Raw genomic sequence first — 24,144 nt, forward strand, 5'->3', positions numbered from 1 at the left:
AATTTGGTTATCGCGAAAGCGTTACGGAGATAATAGATAAACTCTAGTGGAAGACTCTGCGGGAGAGACGCTCAGTAGCTCGGTACGGGCTTCTGTTGAAGTTTCGAGAACATACCTTCACCGAAGAGTCAAGCAGTATATTGCTCCCTCCTACGTATATCTCGCGAAGAGACCATGAGGATAAAATCAGAGAGATTAGAGCCCACACAGAGGCATACCGACAATCCTTCTTTCCACGAACAATACGAGACTGGAATAGAAGGGAGAACCGATAGAGGTACTCAAGGTACCATCCGCCACACACCGTCAGGTGGCTTGCGTAGTATGGATGTAGATGTAGATGTAGATGTTATGAGGACACTCTAATCGAATGAGATTTAACTAGGATGTGTTCCCATCAAATTCAATATCATTTTTTTTTTTTCACTTTCCATTATATGTATTACACTTCTTCTTGCCCATACAGTGATTTGGTTTGAGTGATTACTGGTGTCTAGTGTCTATAGGTTGGGCTATCCAAAAGTTTTTCATTTACAATTTCTTACTACTCCAGCTTAATGATTTTTCGTACCGTTCATTTAGTAACTAAATTTGACTTTGTGGAGAACCATACATTTTTTTCTTATTAGCCTATTTTTTTTCTACTAGGTCATGAAGGACATTGTAAAGTTTACTATAGTGGTAACAGACTGTGAGTAAGTTGAATAGGAATTGCTAGGACAACACTGAGAGTGTCATGTATGCCAATGGACGGATTACCACGCGAGAGTGGCGCGCTGACGACTATACTGCACATCTGCTCGTCGGCGCAGCATCGATGCTAGTCACTCCCCACCCCTTTCAATGCAAAGAACAATTCTTTGTAACGCAGTGCTGTGAGTAGTGAAATAATTTCTTTTTTTTATTTTTGACGGTCTAGTGCTGGTGGAGGTTCTCTAGTTTTATGCCCTATAGTGTCCAGTGATGTTGTCTACTCGTGGAGTAGCAGTGAATGCGTATGTTTTTCTATCTTTTTATCGTTTCTTCCAGGCACTTGCCTATCATAACTAACCTATTGCATTTGCAATTGTAAACTTTTCTATTTTAGGGACAATTTTTTGTGTCTTATTGTATTAGCTCTTTGTTTATTCACCCTATTGGAACCGTGTTTTGCTATACATGTTCCACAGTAGGTAGGGTTCTTTTATTATGTAAAGTTATGGGCATTTTAGCAATTGTTCTTTATTTTTCCATGCTTGTGAGTAACTCACGTCTGGTCCACAATGCGGCAATGGGTATATACCCGTGAAATGGCGCATAACCCCCCCCCCCCCCTCCCTCACACCATCTCTCTAACCCCCTGCAGTAGGGAATTATCTAGATTCCGATATTCTCTTCGACAATTCGAAAACTTTTTCGTGCGGGAATGTAAGCGTACTGTCACATCGCTGGCTTGGATGCGGAGTATCTTTGCTGGCAGCGCGTTTGCAGAGTGGAGCGCAGGACACGGAACTGGTATGTTGTGTAGTGGGTAGCTCTGCATGTGAGAGGCATTATTAGTATGGAAGTTGAAGTGATGCTACAAGTGCTATTACAGTAATGTGATGAAATATGGAAGTGATTCATAGGAAAGTGCGTCAAGATGTAATTAAAAATGAGCAGTGCCGCCGATAATGTATTTGTGTATCCTCTCGTTGCGTGTCGTAACGTACAGTATCAATCATCCGCGCCGTGTTCGGTCTCGCAGATTGAAGTAATGTAATCAGTAAAAAATAGTTACCACAAAGGAGTGGAATCATGTGCCAGTGTCTTGTAGCCAGCCCGAGAAAGTGCGTTCGGTCATCGAGTTTCCGCATCATCAACAATCAGCCACCTCGCGACAGTTACACGCATGCTGTTACAAGGGAGAACTCAGATCTGAATAATTAACTCTATAAACAGTATTATATCATTACTAGTGTCAAGGAGGACTGGTAACAGAAGAAATTGGGGTATACGTGGAGAGTGTAAGAACTTTCGTTCGATTATTCGGTTGCCGGCCGAGGTGGCCGAGCGGTTCTAGGCGCTATAGTCTGGAACCGCGCGTCCGCTACGGTCCCAGGTTCGAATCCTGCCTCGGGCAAGGATGTGAGTGCTGTCCTTAGGTTAGTTAGGTTTAAGTAGTTCTAAGTTCTAGGGGACTAATGACCTCAGAAGTCCCATAGTGCTCCGAGCCATTATAACCATTTGATTATTCGGTTGCCACATCATCAAAAATCATCCGCGCCGTGTTCGGTTACGCGTACGCTCGCCAGAGTGATATTATGGACTTCTAATCATCCATTAATTGGGATAAACACTTATGACTTAGAATGTGTCGCGCGGGATTAGCCGAGCGGACTACGGCGCTGCAGCCGGCCGAAGTGGCCGTGCGGTTAAAGGTGCTGCAGTCTGGAACCGCAAGACCGCTACGGTCGCAGGTTCGAATCCTGCCTCGGGCATGGATGTTTGTGATGTCCTTAGGTTAGTTAGGTTTAACTAGTTCTCAGTTCTAGGGGACTAATGACCTCAGCAGTTGAGTCCCATAGTGCTCAGAGCCATTTGAACCATTTTTTGGTCCCTGCGGAGGTTCGAGTCCTCCCTCAGGCATGGGTGTGTGTGTGTTTGTCCTTAGGATAATTTAGGTTAAGTAGTGTGTAAGCTTAGAGACTAATGACCTTAGAAATTAAGTCCCATAAGATTTCACACACATTTGAACATTTTTGAACTTAGAATGTGAACAGAGCAACCTGCGATTTTCCTCTATCGCCTCAGAATATAGTTGTTCATACGAGACGTAGGACAGTGTTGCGTTTTAACGTTGAGTGGCTCCCCTAAACCCGCTTGCACATTTAGATTCATAATTTCAGTCAAGCCAGCAACAGTGTGGAGCAGAACAGTACGGCCGCCGCGGGATTTTCTGGTACGTCGTGTGGACAGGGTGCACAGTCACGGTCCGAAGTGAGAAACCAATTTAAGGGCTCACCCGTATTTACCCCCCGGGCGTGTTACATAGTCTTCTCCTAGGTCAGCTTCTACCAGTTCTTCCGTTTTTCAAATTAACAAAGCTCCCTAAAATAAGGTAATGCACCGCAATTTTTTTTTCTCTGTCGAAAGCAATGGTACGAATGTGAAACGTTACGTATGTATTATTTGAATTCTCTTGAGTGAGAGCGCCAAGATTCCGTCACTTATGACAGATAGAATTGCTGCAGGACAGTTTCAAAATGGCGTCTATAGGTGATGTACGTTACAAGCAACGTGCCGCCATTGAATTTCTCACTACAGACAAAGAAACTGTGGGGAATATTCACAAACGCTTGTGCAAACTGTATGGAGTATCTGCTGTCGACAGAAGTACAGTTGGTCGCTGGGCACATAGGGTGAGGTCATCAGAAGGCAGTTCGGCGGAGCTCCACGATTTGCAGCGGTCGGGGAGACCATCCACGGCTGTCACACCTGAAATGCTGTAGCGACCTGATGTCATTAGCAAGGACAGACACATTACGACTCGAGAAGACGTTTTGAGGACGTTGACGAGGTGATTCACACAGTTGTAAGGTGTCAGGCAAATCCAACACCTTCCATGAAAACCCTGACATGATAGCAAATCCGACAGTATGTCACATAGCTCCGAACAAATCCTGACATTATATTAACCAAAGTAATACGATCAACGAGTGAGGAAATAGAATACCACAGACCAACAGAAGAACGCCTAAATGCATGTCATACCTTCCCACCGTGAAACAGACGCCGTTCCGAGGGGTCAAACGAGAACAGAAGCCGAGAGCAGAGTCGTGTTAGCTAGAATGCCCTACGATAAGGGACACCCACATCGCCCGCCGACCGCCAAGACCACCCCCCAGCCCATGTTAAAAGATAGAGCCCTCCAGAAGAACAGTATAGATCTTACGATAACACTAAAAGGGCCACACCAGCTGCAAGTTTTAGCGTGATACTGTACGCGTCTCTGTCGTGTAGCAAACATTAGAAACATTGCCCCACCACGAAAAGTATAACGTTTCTCATTGGATAGACAGAATTTTTGTAGGTGGAGCTTAAGGTTAACATTGAGACCCTGATTGGTCAGTTGAAAACACAGCCAGATACATTTTCTTAAACCTACTTCAGTAAATTGTAGCAAAGAGAAGTTAGGAGTTGCAACCGAGACGGCGAGGTGTGTGGAGCTGCGCCACCCGCCGCCCCCTGACGCTGCCTAACCACCGACAAGGTAATGAACGCAAGCGATGCCGCATGAGAACGCATAAGCCTTCACTCAGAACTGCAGAAGTCTCATCTGTTACACCCCCTTTTTACGTAATACTAATGTCGATCGTCAATTAAATCTCATGGTGTCCACATTTGCTACTTGAAGTTAAAATCTGAGATGCGATGATTTTTCTGTTGTATAATTATTGAGAAGCCACATCAGCCACTGTAATTTACGACAAATTATGTAAGTAATTAAAGATAATTGAGGGTCACTGTAGACCATTTTTGATAGTTTTCTCTTTTATGAAACTTAGTTTAAACACAGATTATAGATGTGATACGGCATTGGTCATCCTTCGATCCATTGTATAACTTGGAAACCCATTCAGGGAATATTCATTCACATTTTTGATGAACGTAGTTGGTTTTTATCATCCTGTATTAAAATATTTCCTTTCATCAATAGCGCAATTTATAAACAATGTTTTATGAGTACAATAACAATTCCAATGGTAAACGTAACTGCTTTTTCGACGATATTTTACCAGCTAACTAAAAATAGGAAAGCCTTGAACTGCTTCCTCTAAATTTAGTTAGTATTAAGATTCTTTTACCGGGAGTGCAGTGGAGCTGACGCTGAAATCATTAAGTTGGTTCAATTGGCTCTGCGCACAATGGGACTTAACATCCGTGGTCATCAGTCACCTAGAACTTAGAACTACTTAAACCTAACTAACCTAAGGACATCACACACATCCATGCCCGAGGCAGGATTCGAACCTGCGACCGCAGCGGTCACGCGGTTCCAGACTGAAGCGCCTAGAATCGCACGGCCACTACGGCCGGCAAATCATTAAGTATTTGATTATATCATCGCTAGTCTCACAGAACTCTTCTGATCTCTACATGTCATGTGTGGCCTGGCATCTTCTTACCAGCAACAGGTCCCAGGTTCAAACTAGTGAATTCCCTAAAAAACCCGCTCAGAGCGTCGTTGCGCGAAAGTGGTAGGTAGACACTACTTAGAGACACCACTCAGAATGTTATACAGTGAAGCAGTGGCTCCGCCACAAGGACAAGGACTGGTACCGACAGGGCATACACGCCTTTGTTTCGCGCCGGAGGAAGGCCATAGAACGGGATGGAGATTACATGGAAAAATGGGGTGTGTAGAAAAAGCACCATTCTTTCATGTGTGTAATTCTCATTATGTTCAATACAGAATTGTTAAAGAAAACAATGCGGTATACTAGTTTCTGGGCAGCCCTCGTATTTAAAGTGCTATTGTGGTATCGGAAGCCGTGGTTAAACGTTCCGTTCGAAAATCATCCCACGGCTTCATTTCTTCTCGTACCGTGTCACGTTGTGCACACTTGCCCCTTTCGCGAAGTCAGGCGGGGAGGAGGAAGTGCGACGCGGCGCGGATGTGATGAACCAGCGAACGCAGCGCGAACTCATTTTGGATTCAGCGAGCGTCACCCACGCGGTCGCCGTACAGAATTCTCAAAGGCACCTTGGGAATGCGAGCTGTCTGCCTCCGGGAACTTGCTGCTCACACAAAGGCGACATTACCTGCTGTTCTTAACTTCGGGGCAAATTGTTTCCATCACAGCCTCTGTGTATTGCTACAAGCTTGTTCCAAATATTTGCCTCATAATTTTGCTTCGGATCAACCAGGAGTAAGTTTGCAACGAAGCTAAGTTCAGTACTGTCTCCCATGCGCTGGCAACGAGCTAATGAAGTACATCGCTGGCAACGCATTTCGTTATAATAGCGTGGATATTATTTCCTTCCATTTTCCATTTCTCTTGTCAGCAGCAGAAGGGTCGTGTAATACATCCTAGGAGCCATGCACAATCTGAGGCTCTGCTTATTATTTTGAGAGAAAATAAAACGTTCTCAGTAAGCAGTGAATACCTGGATATCTCCGAGATGGCAGTCAAAGTGTTTTAACAATTTTCAACTAGGGTAAACGTTGATATCAATGGGCCAATTAACGTTTGTCTCGAATTAAAGGGAAATCAATGTTTAAATTGTTATGAAACTGTCATTGTTTTTCAGGTAACCTACACTACAGTTTATTACGGTTATTCCTGAAATACCTTTAACACCACCAGGTAAAATACTGAATTACTTTCCGTAAAGGTCTAATCATGTACATCCGATCTGTCAATGGATCAGTTGAACTCCATGAATATAGTTACATATTTATATTCAATACGTGATCAAAAGTGCCGGCCGGTGTGGCCGTGCTGTTCTAGGCGCTTCAGTCTGGAACCGCGTGACCGCTAAGGTCGCAGGTTCGAATCCTGCCTCGGTTCAAATGGCTCTGAGCACTATGGGACCTAACATCTGAGGTCATCAGTCCCCTAGAACTTAGAATTACTTAAACCTAACTAACCTAAGGACATCACACACATCCATGCCCGAGGCAGGATTCAAACCTGCGACCGTAGTGGTCACGCGGTTCCAGACTGAAGCGCCTAGAACCGCACGGCCACTTCGGCCGGCCCCAAAAGTGTTCTATAGGATTCTGGTCAGGACTCTGTGCTGGCCAGTCCATTACACGGATGTTATTGTCGTGTAACCACTCCGCCACAGACCGTGCGTTATGAACAGGTGCTCGCTCGTATTGAAAGATGGAATCTGCATCACCGAACTGCTCTTCAACACTGGTAAGCAACAAGGTGCTTAACACATAAATGTTGGCCTGTGCTGTGATAGTGCCACACAAAACGACAAGGGGTGCAAGGCCCCTCCATGAAACATACGACCACACCATAACACCAACGCCTCCGAATTCTACAATTGGCACTACTCAGGCTAGCGTATGACGTTCACCGGACACACGTTGTGTACCGTGATTCGTTACTAGTCACAACGATTTTCCACTGTTCAATCATCCAATGTTTACGTTCCTTACACCAAGTGTGGTGTCGTTTGGCGTTTACCTTGGTGTTGTGTGACTTCTGAGCAGCCGCTAGACCATGAAATTCAAGTTTTTTCACCTTCCGCTTAACTGTCAAGGAACTTGCAGTGGATCCTGATGCAGTTTGAAATTCTTGTGTGATGATCTGGACAGGTGTCTGCCTATTACACATTACGACCCCTTCAACTTCGGTGGTCTCTGTCAGTCAGTAGACGAGGTCGGCCTGTACGCTTTTGTGGTGTACGTGTCGCTTCACGTTTCCACTTCACTATCACGTCGGAAACAGTGGACCTAGGGATGTTTAGGAGTGTGGAAATCTCTCTTACATATGTATGACACAAGTGACACCCAATCACTTGACCAGGTTCGAGATCCGTGAATTCCGCGGAGCTCCCCTTTCTCCTCTCTCACGATTTCTAATGACTACTGAGGTCGCTGATATGAAGTGCCTGGCAATAGGTGGCAGCACAATGCACCTAATATGAAATACGTATGTTTTTTGTGGTGTCCGGGTACATTTCAACACATGGTACATATATTCGCTAAAACTAAAAGTCTCCCCATACGGTGGGGTTTGAGAGAGAGGAATTAGAGTTCTACAAATGTTGACCCAAATATTAATTTTTTCCGCAGATTGGGATAAGTCTTTTTGTTTAGTGGTCATCAGGCCATACAACTTTTAACTGTCAAGCAAATCATCTGACTAGCTAACTAGTTTAGCGAATCAAAATTTACGAAATAAATAGGTATTTTTTATTTATCCGTAACCATTTTCCACGCAAAAATAAGAACATGGATTTTCTTGAATTACAGCGCCAACTACAAAGATTGAATCAAAATAAATGTTTAAAACAAAACGTAAGTAGTTTTTCTGTAGAATCTGATTCTGCAATTAAAAATGGAAGTTCCCATTTGAAATTTTAAAGTTGCTTCCTGCCCCACCCCCAGGGGGCTGAAGTGGCCGGCTGATTTTAGCACCAGCAGATTTCCCCTCGAAAATATTCGAGTTTGGATTCTACACATTTTTTTCTTGTGAAGCTTATTTTTCGAGTTATTCTGGTTTGTCAACTTAAAATTTACACCCTGTACATACAGAGTGTTCCATTGATGGTGACCAGACCAAATATCTCACGAAATAAGCATCAAACGAAAAAACTACAAAGAACGAAACTCGTCTAGCTTGATGGGGGAAACCAGATGGCGCTGTGGTTAGCCCACTGGATGGCACTTCCATAGGTCAAACGGATATCAACTGCGTTTTCTCAAATAGGAACCCCCATTTTTATTACATATTCGTGTTGTACGTAAAGAAATATGAATGTTTTAGTTGGACCACTTTCTTCGCTTTGTGATAGATGGCGCTGTAATAGTCACAAACGCATAAGTACGTGGTACCACGTAACATTCCGCCAGTGCGGACGGTATTTGCTTCAAGATACATTACCCGTGTTAAAACGGACCGTTAACCAATTGTGGAAAAGGTCGATATCGTGTTGATGTATGGCTATTGTGATCAAAATGCCCAACGGGCGTGTGTTATGTATGCTGCTCGGTATCCTGAACGACATTATCCAAGTGACCGGACCGTTCGCCGGATAGTTACGTTATTTAAGGAAACAGGAAGTCTTCAGCCACATGTGAAACGTCAACCACGACCTGCAACAAATAATGATGCCCAAGTAGGTGTTTTGTATGCTGTCGCGGCTAATCCGCACATCAGTTGCATACAAATTGCGCGAGAATCGGGAATCTCAAAAACGTCCGTGTTGACAACGCTACATCAACATCGATTGCACCCGTACCATATTTCTATGCACCAGGAATTGCATGGCGACGACTTTGAACGTTCTGTACCGTTCTGCCACTGGGCACAAGAGAAATTACGGAACTATGACAGATTTTTTGCGCGCATTCTATTTAGCGACGAAGCGTCATTCACCAACAGCGGTAACGTAAAAAATGGTTCACATGGCTCTGAGCACTATGGGACTCAACATCTCAGGTCATCAGTCCCCTAGACTTAGAACTACTTAAACCTAATGATATCACACACATCCATGCCCAAGGCAGGATTCGAACCTGCGACCGTAGCAGCAGCGCGGGTCCGGACTGGAGCGCCTAGAACCGCTCAGCCACACCGGACGGCGGTTAACGTAAACCGGCATAATATGCATTATAGGACAACGGAAAATCCACGATCGCTGCGGCAAGTGGAACATCAGCGACCTTGGCGAGTTGGTGTATGGTGCGGCATTATGGGAGGAAGGAAAGCTGGACCCCATTTTACCAATGTCAATCTAAATGGTAAAATGTATGCTGATTTCCTACGTAATGTTCTACCGATGTTACTACAAGGTGTTTCACTGCATGAAAGAACTGCGATTTACTTCCAACATGATGGATGTCCGGCCCATAGCTCGCGTGCGGTTGAAGCGGTATTGAATAGCATATTTCATGACAGGTGGATTGCTCGTCGAAGCACCATACCATGGCCCGCACGTTCACCGGATCTGACGTCTCCGGATTTATTTTTGTGGGGAAAGTTGAACGATATTTACTATCGTGATCCACCGACAACGCCTGACAACATGCGTCAGCGCACTGTCAATGCATGTGCGAACATTACGCAAGGCGAACTATTCGCTGTTGAGAGGAATGTCGTTACACGTATTGCGAAATGCACTGAGGTTGACGGACATCATTTTGAGCCAGAATGAGAATTTCACTCTGCAGCGGAGTTTGGAAGGTAGGAGACGAGGTACAGGCAGAAATAAAGCTTCGAGGACGGGTCGTGAGTCGTGCTTGCGTAGCTCAGTTGGTAGAGCAATTGCCCGCGAAAGGGAAAGGTCCCCAGTTCGAGTCTCGGTCCGGCACACAGTTTTAATCTGCCAGGAAGTTCCATCATTTTGAGCATTTATTGCATTAATGTGGTATTTAAAGGTAATCACGCTGTAACAGCATGCGTTCTCAGAAATGATAAGTTCACAAAGGTACATGTATCACATTGGAACAGCAGAAATAAAATGTGCAAACGTTCTGTATTGTAATTTAAAAAACCTACCTGTTACCAACTGTTCGTCTAAAATTGTGAGCCATATGTTTGTGACTATTACAGCGCCATGTGTCACAAAGCGGAAAAGTGGTCCAACTAAAAGATTCTTATTTCTTTACGTACTGCACGAATATGTAATAAGAAGTGGGGGTTCCTATTTAAAAAACGCAGTTGGTATCCGTTTGACTTATGGCTGCGCCATTTAGCGGGCCAACCGTAGCGCCATTTGGTTTCCCCCTTCAAGCTAGACAAGTATCGTTCTTTGTAGTTTTTTCGTTTGACACTTATTTCGTAAGGTATTTGGCCCGGTCACGATCAATAGACCACCCTGTATTGATTAAATGCCTGTTATTCGAGTATACAACGGCTGATGTATTTGAATAATTAAGAAACCAAAAGGATGATTAAGTCCTTTTACTTTCTTCACTTGTGTGGCCATATTCAGATCCAACCAGGTTGCATACGTGAATAAGTAAAGGATGATTGAGTGAGTTATCCCTGAGCCATCGAGGCTGGCGGACCACTGCTGCACGCGCACCGCCATAAGGCCAAAGGAGAGAGCTCACAAAGAAGTGTCTTGCTGTGTTAAGGGCGCAACGAAGCTTGTCATGTCTCTCCGCGCCACGGCATGATGCAAAAGAAGCTGGGTGGTGGGCAGTCTTCACCACGATGGGGTCGTCGTGGGTCGTGCAGCTCATCGAGACTGCCGATCGACGCAAGAAGAACAGCGAACAACATTCTCAGCGTGCCTCTCCTTTGTGCATTGAGTGTAGAGATGTCGGGTGGATGGCGCTGTTCGACAGGATGTCGAGCTGCTCTACGCACGAACTTGTCCTCGAGTCAGTTGACTCAGATTCACTGATCCTCGTACAAGCAGCGAGCATGGCCGGCCACAGGGTAATCAAGAACGGTGTGACCGCCCGTATCGCCGATTCGTCACCGTGCGTGAGAGAAGACGACTCTGCAGAGAAGGCGACCAACGCGCTCCTGGCGAAACAACTGCCTGGGTAGGGCTGTTGCGTGGTGGGTTCGGTAATGCAGCTGTAAGGTGGTGTAACCAGACCGACAGGAGGAGACCACCGCTGTTTGCTGTAGCGATGCAAACACCAGCCGGCGCAAGTGACGTCTTCTCTCTGCGGAAGATGCTGGGCTTCCCCGCGACAGTGGAAGCTCTCCCGACCGGTATGGAGCCTCAACCCTAGTGCTGCAAGCGCTAGCGCGAGGGCCCCGTGGCCCAGTCATCCGCTCCGCATTGCGGGGTGTGAAGTGGTCCGGTGACCACGGCAGACGCATCAGCGACCGCGGGCGACAAAGAAGCTTCGCCAGCCTGCGCTCCGTGTGGCGGGCGACACGTTGCCAGCTGCCGTGGCTGTCCGGCTACCTCAAGCCACAGCCGGGCCGACGCAGGCAGCTGCGGAGAAGACGACGATGACGACGACGATGGCGACGGGGGAAGACCAGCCCGACGTAATAGAGGGATAGCACGGAAGTAACAACCTCCCCTCCCGCTTACAGTGGGGAAGACCGGCCGAAGTTGGGCGGTCGGGAAGCAACTCTCACCCTTGATAACAAGAGCATCGACGACCTTCGCGCTGTCGTAGAGGGGGCAGCAGCGTCTCTTAAAGCCGTCATAGCGGCAGAGAGGGCCGCGTTCGCAGCCGTTCTGACTGCTGAGAAGAAGGAGGCCTCGAGTCAGCTTTGCAGCCAGTGTTCATATATTAGACCAGCTGCAGGGGTGCCAACCGAGGCCACCATTCTTGCACCCTTGCAGAATACCGTCGTCAATAAGCCGTCCGTTATAAGAGTGCCTGCCCCTGCATCCGCTCCAGCAGTGCCGCAGAAGAAGCGCGCCCCGAAGACATCTGTCGCCCCATCGGGAACGACGGTGACGCCGCAATTCATAGGTGTGTCCTGCGCCGAGGAAGACAAGAAGGCAGCACTCAGCTTGAAAGCGCGAGAAGCCAGCATTCAGTCCATCGAAGAGACCGCAGTCCAGCTCTTCTAGCAGGCAGCCCTATTCGAAGATCAGCTGCAGGAAACCTGCGCCATGCAACAACAGAAGAGGCGGAACGCCAGCGAGGTTCCTCCGGATAAGGTCAGCCTGATGCTGCGCGGGTCACCATTGACAGGGCGCAGCAGAAGGCCTCACGGCAGCGCAGTGCGGTCTTACTATGACGAACACTGGCTGTGACACCGTATCCAGATGCATGATCCCTCCAGTAACGTAAAGTACCCTTGGGTGATCTGTTGCAAGTAGCAATAAATCCGCTACTGCTCTTAGTACCCGTCCAGACTGCAGCAGAGTTTCCCTTGGAGCTCGCCTTGACAGCTTTTTGCTTTTTCCCTTAAATCCGCTATTCTCCACTGCTTTTCGTCGACTTCGATCACCTCGATGGGCCTGTGTTCGTGGTAGCCCTACTCAGATGAACGGACAATATTATAGTCCCACATGTCGTGAACTCCCCAGTTTGCAACGAGGGAGCTCCACTTCTTTTTTTTTTTTTTTTAAAGATGATTAAAAGAAGATTAATTTTAATATGGACAAACGGTGTTGATTCTGGACACTAAAAAATTAAAGTAGACCAATACTGAAGTGCAGTACAATTCTAAACTGACATTATTACGAAATTAAGAGAAATTTAGATTACTTTGTAAAATAATCGCCATTGCATGTAACAGGGACGAAATACGAGACAGTTCAAGCTCTGTTACATAACACAGGGATATAATCTACCTGCAGTTATAACAAAAGATCTTTTAGTATTTTTCTTACGTTTAGCGTAGTATTCATGCACCCACTTCCTTCATTCCATGCACTCAATCATGTCTCACTAATCGATTCTGATATAACGCACAAAACCAACCATTAGTGTCTGTGCTTTCAACTTGTTTCGTTTGACTCACTATAAGCAGCTTTATGTTCAGGTTAGTGGGAGATTTAGCACTACATCCTAATTGGTCCTTGTATGGAGAACATTTCAGTATCAAAGCATTTTCTGTGCTTTTTCTGGACCTGGCCTTCACTGACGTGGCAGTTTTGGGAGTAGAAGAAGCGTCTGCCAAAGGAACAGCTAAACGACTGAGTCCAGCAGTACTTTTTCCTACGCCCTTTGCGTTTGTTGGTGGTCTTGCTTTAGGTTCTAAGCATTATGTTGAACGTAAGGCCCCTTCCATCACCGTTGGTGGTGGTAGTGTTGTCTCTCTCACTTCTGGTAAATATTCATTCACTGGATCGGAGTGAACTGCGTTATAGGCAGAAAAAGTGATAATCCTTAAATACATCTTTATCCTCCACCAGACTACATTACTTGCAGTCTCTGTAGGTGCTGCCCTCTCATAAGCTTTTCCCAAAATTGCTGGAATTTTGAATTAGGTCACTACACGTCTGGACGTGCACGCACTCGTTTTTCCATTCCGTCTACGTAGCAACTGCTTAAAATTTTGTAGTAAGACACATCTAAAACCTGCAATCAATGTTCGGTGTACGCGGGAATAGAAAGCATTTTCATCACTCCCTTCTCCCGACCAAGATGCAGTACTTCTGCATGTTTTGTATCGGTTGTATGACTGTCAAGGAGAAGAGAAACCTTATATTCCTGTTCACTAGAACGCGAAGATTGTCCCAGAGGCGCCCCATCCTTCAGTTCATCTTTACGAGCACTCTTCAAGAGCAGCATCGGCGGTACGTATTATCCAGCGGCACTAACGCAGCAAACAGCAGCTGCTGTAACACGACGCTTTCCGCTTTCCGCTTTTTAGCACTTACTTTCCTTTGATGAATTCTTTTCATCATCATCAGATGATGGGTACGAAACTGATCGAAACGTTGCGACAAGACAACACCACCACTCGGCTAGTAATCCGAGAAGAATTCATCACTGGAATACGCCGAGAAAGACTGCAATCTCATATACTCTCTTTGAGTTTTTCTGTATGGTGGAGAGACCAGTTTCATCGATATTAGACATTTCAGAGGCTTCCTTCATGTTCTCATCGACTACCGTCGTGAGAATGTCAAAAAACTGCGCAGTTCTGTCTTTTTAGGAATCAGTGTCACGAGCCATGGACGTGGCCTCCAGTTGTCTCAACGAGAGCTTTTTATATCTCTTCATGAAACCGCAGTACCGTTTCTTGCCGGCATCATTTTCTCACTGTTGAATATGTGGAGTATATTGTTTCCCTTGGCAACTTCGAATGCTATCGTTCGGTGGTCCTTAGGCGCGATGTCAAACATGCACTAATTATGTGACTTGCTAGTTAGTTAGTTAGTTACATGCTCCATTGATCAATCTCACGGTAACTGTTATGATGAGGAACGCGTCAAGCGCATAAGAAATGCACACATTAATCACGGTTCTTTTAAGTTTAAAATATTTATTACCTTCCACATTCAAAATGGCACAAAATACAAATGATTTACCCATAGATTTATTTATTGCTATTCAGGAATTGATGTTCAGTATAGAAGGAGTTGTCGGGGAGTTATCATTTCAGTTTATTTTTAAAATTATCACTGCTATCTGTGAGACATTTTATTCCATCTGGTACTTATCGAAAAGTTTTACAGCGGATTATTTTACCCCTTTCTGTGCCAAATACAAGTTAAGTAGAGGATTGTGTAAGTCTTTATTTCTTCTGAACTACAATCATAAATGTCACTGTTGTTTTTAAACTGGTCCTGGTTGCTGAGAACAAATTTCATTACTGAGTAAATGTGCTGTGGGGCTGTTGTAAGAATTCCGAACCTTTTAAAGAGATGACCACAAGATGTGTTACTGTGAGCCCCGCACATTATTCTAACCACTTTCTTTTCAGTAGTGAATACTTCTCGCCTAAGTATCGAGTTACCTGAAAATATCATTCCATATGACATCAGGAAGTGAAAGTATACATGATATGTTAACTTACTAATCTCTACATCCTCAAAATTGGCAATTATTGCTGAATCTAGCTGATTTTAGGAGATCAAAATGTGAGTTTTCCACTTAAGATTCTCATCTACATGTACAAACGAAAACTTAGGTTGCTCTACTCTGGCTGCTGAGTTCTGTTGATGTACTATATTTATTGATGGAACTGTACTCCTTGCAGCAGAAAGTCGGATGTATTGTGTTTGTTCAAAGTTCAGAGGAAGCCCATTCGAAGAAAACCAATTAATAACTTTTCCAAAGACATTATTTGTATGATTTTCCATTGGAATTTATTTTACTGGTTCAATAACGATGCTTGTATCATCAGCCAACTGTGTTAGTTTAGCTCCTTTTTTTTTCAGATGAGAAGGAAGGTCATTCACATACATCAAGAACAGAAGGAGAACCATGATCACCTAATGTAATTTCACCCGAGTGAGACGAAGTTGCTAACTTCATTAAATCACTTAAGCCATTTAAAGAAACGTTTTTCTGCCTGTTCTGTAGATACGACTTAAAGTACACATATGCTTTTCCATTCATACTATAGTATTGTAATGTCTGTAACATTACGTAATGTTTCACACAGTCAAATGCTTTAGATAAGTCACAGAAAATTCCTATCGGTGCCATTTCACTATTTAGAGACTCTGTTATGTGGGCAGTGAAATTGCATGTTGCTGTCTCAGTGGAATAGCATTTTTGGAATCCGAAGTGGGATTAACTAAGTATACCATTACTGTTGAAATGGCTTACCACTCTTGAGTACATTACTTGCTCGGCGATTTTTGAAAATGCTGTAAGAAATGACACTGGCAAGTAATTACTGACATCTGTGGTGTCCGCTATTTTGTAGAGAGGTTTGATACTGGTGTATTTTAACATTTATGGGAAAATACCTTGAGTTAGTGATGCATTACATATGTGGCTCAGAACATCAGCTGAAACTGCTCCACATTGTTTTAGTATCTTGGTAGAGACGTCATCTACTTCAACGGAACATTTATTTTTCATAGATTTAATGAGTTTCCTTATTTCACAAGAGGTTGTTAGGTGGACGTTAATCTGACTAAGATTTCTCAAAACTGACTCTTCCATGTACTGCTTGGCTTTCTCTTTTGAACTATTCTCACCAACTTTTTCACCTTCACTTACTAAGTGGTTGTTAAATACATTACTTACTTGTGTACTGTTTGTGAAGATGGTCTCATTCTCTTTAATAGTAACACTACCCATCACAATAGTTACGACCGATCAGCCGATCAATCCAGGACTTCCACCAGCTAGCACTGGACAAGGGATATTACACCGTTTTTGATCTGATTACTCACTTTGATACTGACCTTTCCGGTTAGACACTTGAGATATTCTATGATGTGCGACACACATACGTATCTGATTCTTGGCCGTAATTTTGCCGTCACGTACTTTTCCTGTCTCCCTTCTGACAACATTCCATACTGATTTGATTTTATTGCTCAAGTCCTTAATTTCATCTCTGACATACATATTTCTTGATTTTCTGACAACTTTTGTCAGTATGTAACTATTATTTTATGGTGTATAATTATTTACGGGTCTTTACTAATTCTTGTTGTCTCTTACAGTTTTATTTTCCTTTCTGAAGACACTTTTACCTGTAGTAATGCAAGGTTTCTTTTAAAACTGTTTGATGTTAGATTTAGTAATTTTTTGGGGCAATAGTGTTCAAAAAGGAATATAAATTTATTAAGAAATATGTTGCATTTATCATTAGCATTTGGCTACAGTTTGCTCCACTTCGTAAGACAAGTCACTAACGCTTCCGATTACTTTTTTATCCTCCACAGTAAAACAGTTTCTTGCATCCAGCCGACGTGTGAGAGTTGCATTGAGAACGCAGTACAGCGTTGCAGTAGCGTTCGGCTCACTATTTCGCACAGCTTCACATGCTCCATGCATATTCTCATCCTCCGATTTTCCATATTTTTAACGCATTTTCAAGAGTGCAGAAGAATAGTTTAGATATGTATTAAATGATAATAAAACAAAGGTTACTTATAAAACGAGTTTCAAAGCATTGAAAATTTTATTGGGCTTCTACTTGGTAAACTTTAAAACCATTAGAACTTAAGTATACAAATGCTAAATGCGAAATAAATTTGTTTTTGCTCCACTGTATTTAAATAGAGCGTGTAGTAGCAGTATTGTAGTGCTAAACATAATAACCACTGTTTTTAAATAAACATACTAGAATAGTTTAATACCACTGCTAAATATTTAATTCGTGTTATTGTTTACAATATGAAATATTGGTCTTTCAATCATATTTGTGTTCCTATCAGATGAACTGGAATGGTCTCTTGTACGTATTTATTGTCAGTAACATAAATAAATCATAAAACTGTTTGTACATATGATATCGTTGAGTAATTTTATCGTGTTTTCATGAGTGAGCCACTGATCCATTTCTAGGAGCTAGAGGGGGTTTAATAGTGACGTGATCGTAACGTCTGCTCTGCACGCCATTAGATGCGAAGTTGCAGCAAATAATACAAATAAAAGTACATCCATGAAAAGTAAGTAAGATTCACTTAGCAATGGCCGCGCGGGATTAGCCGAGCGGTCTAGGGACCGCAGTCATGGACTGTGCGGCTGGTCAGGCGGAGGTTCGAGTCCTCCCTCGCGCATGGGTGTGTGTGTTTGTCCTTAGGATAATTTAGGTTAAGTAGTGTGTAAGCTTAGGGACTGATGACCTTAGCAGTTAAGTCCCATAAGACTTCACACACAATTGATCATTTCACTTAGCAATGGTGTATACCAATTACACCTGGAATAATGATTGTTATCACCATATACTAACCAATTCGAACCCGACGCTACATCAAGTGACACAATTTTCTTCATGCGCGTACATAACGTCTTCGCTGTAGCCCTCAACTTTCAAAGTAAGATGTTGGCATGCTCCCCAACATGTCAGTCAGTTCTACTTAGCTACAAGGCAGCAGCTATCGACCAAACAAAAATATAACGATGGTCCATCTGTGGAGCCAGTCCAATCATGGCTACTTTACGCTACATACTTGTATGAACTGGGATTCTCGTCGATGACTGAAACTAAAACATCGAAGAAAGAGTCTCATATCCATCGATTAAGAAATTAGGCTTTCTTTTTCAACGATTCAGCCACGAATCAGCTGTCTGCAGCTAGACAGGTTCAGGTATCACATTGAAGGTATGAGTTGAATTATTTACTTTAAAATCCGTATTCTGAAGGTCTAGTCCCTACAGTAAATTTTGGTTAAATAGTTGTTTATAAATGGATGATTCAGTTAATGTTTTATAATAATAAAAGTAATTGATTACATAAAGACGAAATAATTCCTAATTGTACTAAGATTGACACGGTTTTAAGGGGACAGACGCTTTGGTGTGCTCTAATCAGTCTATACCCATCAGGAGGTGCCGCGAGTAATGGAAGGTTGCGGAACCTGGTTTAGAAGACGTCCTTTAAGAAATACCAAACCGAACTGTGTGATTGCACGTTAGCTGCTCGAAGCGAACCTTAACGCTCCTGTCTTCACAACTGAGCTGAAACGTTCGTTTTCATCAGATTGAAATTACTTCTGCTCCTCCATCATTAAACTGCTTTATCTAAGCTATTTCCGTCGCAGAACCCGACTCCGTAATATGTGCATCATTATACCGAAGAACTAAATAGCATCACACCTTCAAAAACAGCTAATGATATACCTTCTAAAACAAAATTAATGTCTGGTTCTATGCTGTACACACCCCTTACCCCATTAGCGTTAAGTAGTCTTCCTTTCCACTTGAGTTGACTCATTCTCTAAAGCCCATAGCTAGTGCAGTCCATTAGAATTCATCTACATCAGAAATGTATTTGTCATGCTATTTTATTTCTGACGCCCTCAAACATATTTTGTACCTCCTGACATTACTATTGCTATATTTACTGCAAATATAAGTGGTATCGTTGTTGGCACTACTACTATGAGCTATAGGTCAGTACTATTATTCCACAGTAAAATCTTATTTCAAAGAATTTTTAATTCCATTACTACTATTTCACAGCTATGTATGATAAAAAATTATCATTATTTAACTATATAAATTCTTTTCTGAAATGACATATAATGATTTTAGTAAATTTATACGTATGTAAAATGACCGTGGCCCTCAGATCTAAATACTGGAATCATTAAAAGGTCTATCTCTACCAGAAAAGGCCAATAAAATTATAAAAACTAACTTTAATCATACGAGCACACACGAAGAAAAGATCCTCTACTGATGCCGATAAAAGCCGTGCCATTACATTAGTCTATATTTTACTATAGTGTAGCAGTTTTTACGTGACCTGTGTACCAGTCAAAAAAAATGGCTCTGAGCACTACGGGACTTCAGTCCCCTAGAACTTAGAACTACTTAAACCTAACTAACCTGAGGACATCACACACATCCATGCCCGAGGCAGGATTCGAACTTGCAACCGTAGCGGTCGCGCGGTTCCAGACTGAAGCGCCTAGAACCGCTCGGCCACACGGGCCGGCTGTCCCAGTCTGATTTCATGAATTAGTCAATGAAGTACAACATGCAATGTATGGTTATCATGAGCAATAAAAAGGACGGAAATTATGTTTGTGTTGATCTCTATTCCAATTTTCTGTACAGGTTCCGGAACTCTCGGAACCGAGTTGATGCAAAACTTTTTTTTAAAGTGTGTAGTAAGTTCGACAGCCCGAAAACGAGAGGAACGAGAGCAAGTACCAAGTTCCCACCGTGAAGCACCGAGGAAGAAGTATCATGGTGTGCAGTTGTTTCTCACACAGAGGCATAAGTCCTTTCGTCGAGAATCATAGGGTAATAGATAGTCTGAAATATGGTGAAATGTTAATAGATCCTATGGTACCTCACGGAAGGCGAAATAAGTCTCTTAGTTGACAGTTCGAGCAGTACAATGATCCGAAGCCCAGTCCTGGCCGTGTGAAGAAGTTCCTAAGCAGTCCAAAGCAATGTATTCCAATGGCGAAGCGCTATAGATCGTCTTTGAGGGGGTCTTTATAGATCTGTTCGCCAACAAAACTGCACCAAAAAGAATTGTGTGAGCTATGGAAGAATATTCGTCAGGGGCGACCGGCAAAACCCGTGGATTCAGTGCCATTCGGGTTTGCTGCAGTAATACACACAATGGCCTATGCAACCAAGAATTAAGCCAAGATCGTCATGGGTCACGACTTCAGTTTTGTTTTTCTTCTGTTTAATTTGCACTAAATACTTTCGAGTCAGTCTAATTTGTTCGTTTGTATTTTTGTAAATGATTACAATTGTATAATATGTGTAAGAAAATAAAGTACACATTATAAAGATTGGGCACTTAACCCTAGGACGCCCAAGCTTTTTTTCCTAACTTCGATGCCTAAGGGGGGAGGGGGGCGGGGGTTCGGCGGGCCCATATGTATTAAATAAGTTTACTGACGAAAAATTACAGCTTTCAGAATGGTTTATGTATTTTAATTAAGACATTGTTTTATAAATGTTGTTAATTGTTATAAATATTGGATTGAGTGAATAAAAAATTGACATATTACGATACAAAATACAAATGTGTTCATATACAATAGACTAGTCTGAGTCCTCAACTTCAAGGCAAGAGACACACTTCAAAATTTTTTCTGAATGTGTGTCACACACTTGTTTATCACACTGTCCACAATACTGTTTTGGATTACTTAGCCGGCCGCGGTGGCCGTGCGGTTCTGGCGCTGCAGTGCGGAACCGCGGGACTGCTACGGTTGCAGGTTCGAATCCTGCCTCGGGCATGGGTGTGTGTGATGTCCTTAGGTTAGTTAGGTTTAAGTAGTTGTAAGTTCTAGGGGACTTATGACCTAAGATGTTGAGTCCCATAGTGCTAAGAGCCATTTGATTACTTAGCTTGTTGTACTTCTGCTGTTTTGATTTAGCTTTTCTTACACAAATATGGCCCCGACCTTTCCCTGCAGGAGGCTGACGTGCTTCTGTTGTCACTTGTTTGATTTTCTTTTGTAGAATAGTCTCCATTGATTGAACAATTTGGTTAGATAACCCTCTTGCATTGGCACTTCTTTCTTCTACCTGCAATTTCACTAGTTCCATCCCAGCATGCAGAAGATAATGTTTCTGTTTGTTGTGTTTCTTTTCATTCCATCTTGGATGTTGCTGGATGAATATGGTGGTTGCATTGATAGCGCAAATGTCGATGAGAGAGTAAAATACAGATAGAGGCCATCTCTTTGTTCCCCTCTTGCAGATGTACATACGCGCCATTTGATCAATGGTATCAATTCCACCTTTAGTGGAATTATAATATGGAATTATTTCGGTTTTATTCTTCTCTCCTCCAACAGTGCCATTATCTTGGTGCATTATTGACAGCATCAGCAAGTTTTTACTTGGTTTCGTTTTTGCTGTGTAGGACACCAATGTTACTGGAGGCCTACTTGTTGGGAACTGCACTAACTCACTGCAAGTTTACAAGATAAATGACAGCTGACTGACATCAACAACCACTTCCTCCGAAAGTAAACCGATTGTTATGAATATGAAGAATACCAACCAACAAGAAACTAACTTGCATTGTTGTAGAGATGAGAAATACGAAATCCTACTAAGGGAAATTTTCTATAGCATGGTAGCCTAAGGGGGGGGGGGGGGGGGGGGAGAGGGAGGGGTTTGTTGGACCCACAATAAGTTTATTTATTTTTTCTTTCTAAGCAGGAATTTTCTATGAAATATATTGCCACAAACTTTTCATAAAATAGCCAACAAACAATAACTCACAGGGAATACGTAGTATGAAAGTTACTTGGGCAAAAGCAAGGGACATAAAAAAATTGTGGGTTCAACGAACCCCGCCCCCCCTCACCCCCCCCCCCCCCACCTTAGGCTTCCTAGGGTTAAGTTCTTTCATTTAAATTTTCTCCTCAAGAACTAGTTTTCGGAATTTGTTATCACAACAAAGTAGTTTTGAGGGATACTGCATGTTATAAAAGGTCAGGAAATGCGCTGTTTCGTGATGACTGCGAAGTAACGCCAAGAGACATTATCTTACATTGTGGACCTTCCATTTCACTGGCACGCACTGGCATCTGTAACGGGGGCAGAAAAGACGGCGAAGCTGCGAGGTGGAGCAGAGTGCGGCTCTGGCCGGATCCCCACTTTGCGCCTGTCAGATTTGCCGCACGTTTGCGCTGAGCTTGCGGCGAGCAGCGGCCGCGCCGGCCTCGGAACTTTGAAAAGAAGAGGAAGAGCCCGCGGAGATTAAGTTCTGAACAAAGGAAACTGGCGGAGCAAGTTTCGCGGGAACAGTTGGCGAGGTAATGTCCGAAGGGAGGAGAAATCTGGAAATATGCGCACCCAGTGAGTAATGGCCGCACTTTTGGCGTAATTTGCATTCTTCCTTAATTTGCGTGTCGCAGCTCTGAGGAGTCGCGGAGACAAATGGAGCAACGCTATCAGGGAAGCCATTTCGCCTCCCTGGCGCTCCTGCGTTCTTCTCATTCTACGAATTTGAAAGTGAGGTATAGCTCGCGCATTGATTGCGCCATCCATCCAGGAGAATAGCCTCCTTAAATCAAGGGGCCATCACGTTGTTTCCAGCGCCTGCAGTCTGTAATCCCTAATGATAGCCTGATGTACGACTGGGAATGTACTTGACGACCACTGTTCGAATAAGGCGCCGACATCATACTTTCCTCAGGGATAATGTAATGATTTAGTCGATGAGTGCATTGATACTCTGCTCGCCACCAAGCGATTTATATCGTGAATCGCTAAGTGAGCTAGGATACTGACAGATTTGATAAGTTAGAATTAAGAAAGACAAACCCACACTTCATGCATTTCTAAATTAAGGAAACACGTATAAGAGTGCTGACAGGAATACACTTATCGGAATCCTGAAGTCATCAAGCCCAGGGAGCCACGTGGGATTAGCCGAGCGGTCTAGGGCGCTGCAGTCATGAGCTGTGCGGCTGGTGCCGGCGGAGGTTCGAGTCCTCCCTCGGGCATGGGTGTGTGTGTTTGTCCTTAGGATAATTTAGCTTAAGTAGTGCGTAAGCTTAGGGACTGATGACTTTAGCAGTTAAGTACCATAAGATTTCACACACATTTCATTTCATTTTTAAAACCCAGGGAGCTTTCAACTGACTCAAGTTGTATTAATCGAATGACATGTGAGGGAGAAGTAAGTGAAAAAGAAGCGAGACAGGGTAGAATCGTATTCCTCATATTATTCCACTGGCATGTTGTGCAAGCAGTAAAGAAAATTAAGGAAAGTTGGAGAGCCTTATGACCCAGTGAACGGAACACAATATTTCATTTTTCAAGGTATTCCGATATATATTTCCACCACAGAAAAAAGAAAAAAACACACACAAGTTTAGATAGTATACTATTGAGGATATAAATGACATTCAACTGACTTCTAACGTATGTTCAACATTGTGACTCTTCAAGCTTTCTCGACGGATATGTTGTAAATAGTCTTCTTGGGTTTGCTGCCAGATCACATTGTGAAAATTCCACTATATTTCCTCGGAGCAACTGTCCGGCATCTTCAGATGGTTTAACCTTGCTGGTGGCTAGGTACGACTGACCGTATCCGCACGTCGACGGCCCGTTTCTAGAACACGCGCGCGAAGAATGCGCAAGCGCGGAAATCACGCATGCGCACTGATTCGCAGATAGATGGTTCCAAACTCGAACGTCCTCTGTGGATTGCAACTGCGAAAATCAAGATTTTTCGATAGCAGACCCGGTATAATATTGGTCTAGTACGGTCTTTAGTGAGTAACGTCTGGCCGCACTGTTAGTAAACACAGCGCACTGGGCATACGCAGGAGAGCCGCTCTGCGATATTCCGCAGAGGGCGCTAGAGTATGGCACCATCTATCTGCAAATCAGTGCGCATACGTGATTTCCGAGCGTGCGCATTCTTTCCGCGCGTGTTCTAGAAACGGGGCGTCGACGTGCGGATACGGTCAGTCGTACCTAGCCACCAG

This window comes from Schistocerca piceifrons, chromosome 8, assembly GCF_021461385.2.
Source record: "Schistocerca piceifrons isolate TAMUIC-IGC-003096 chromosome 8, iqSchPice1.1, whole genome shotgun sequence".
In the NCBI taxonomy this organism is placed as follows: domain Eukaryota; kingdom Metazoa; phylum Arthropoda; class Insecta; order Orthoptera; family Acrididae; genus Schistocerca; species Schistocerca piceifrons.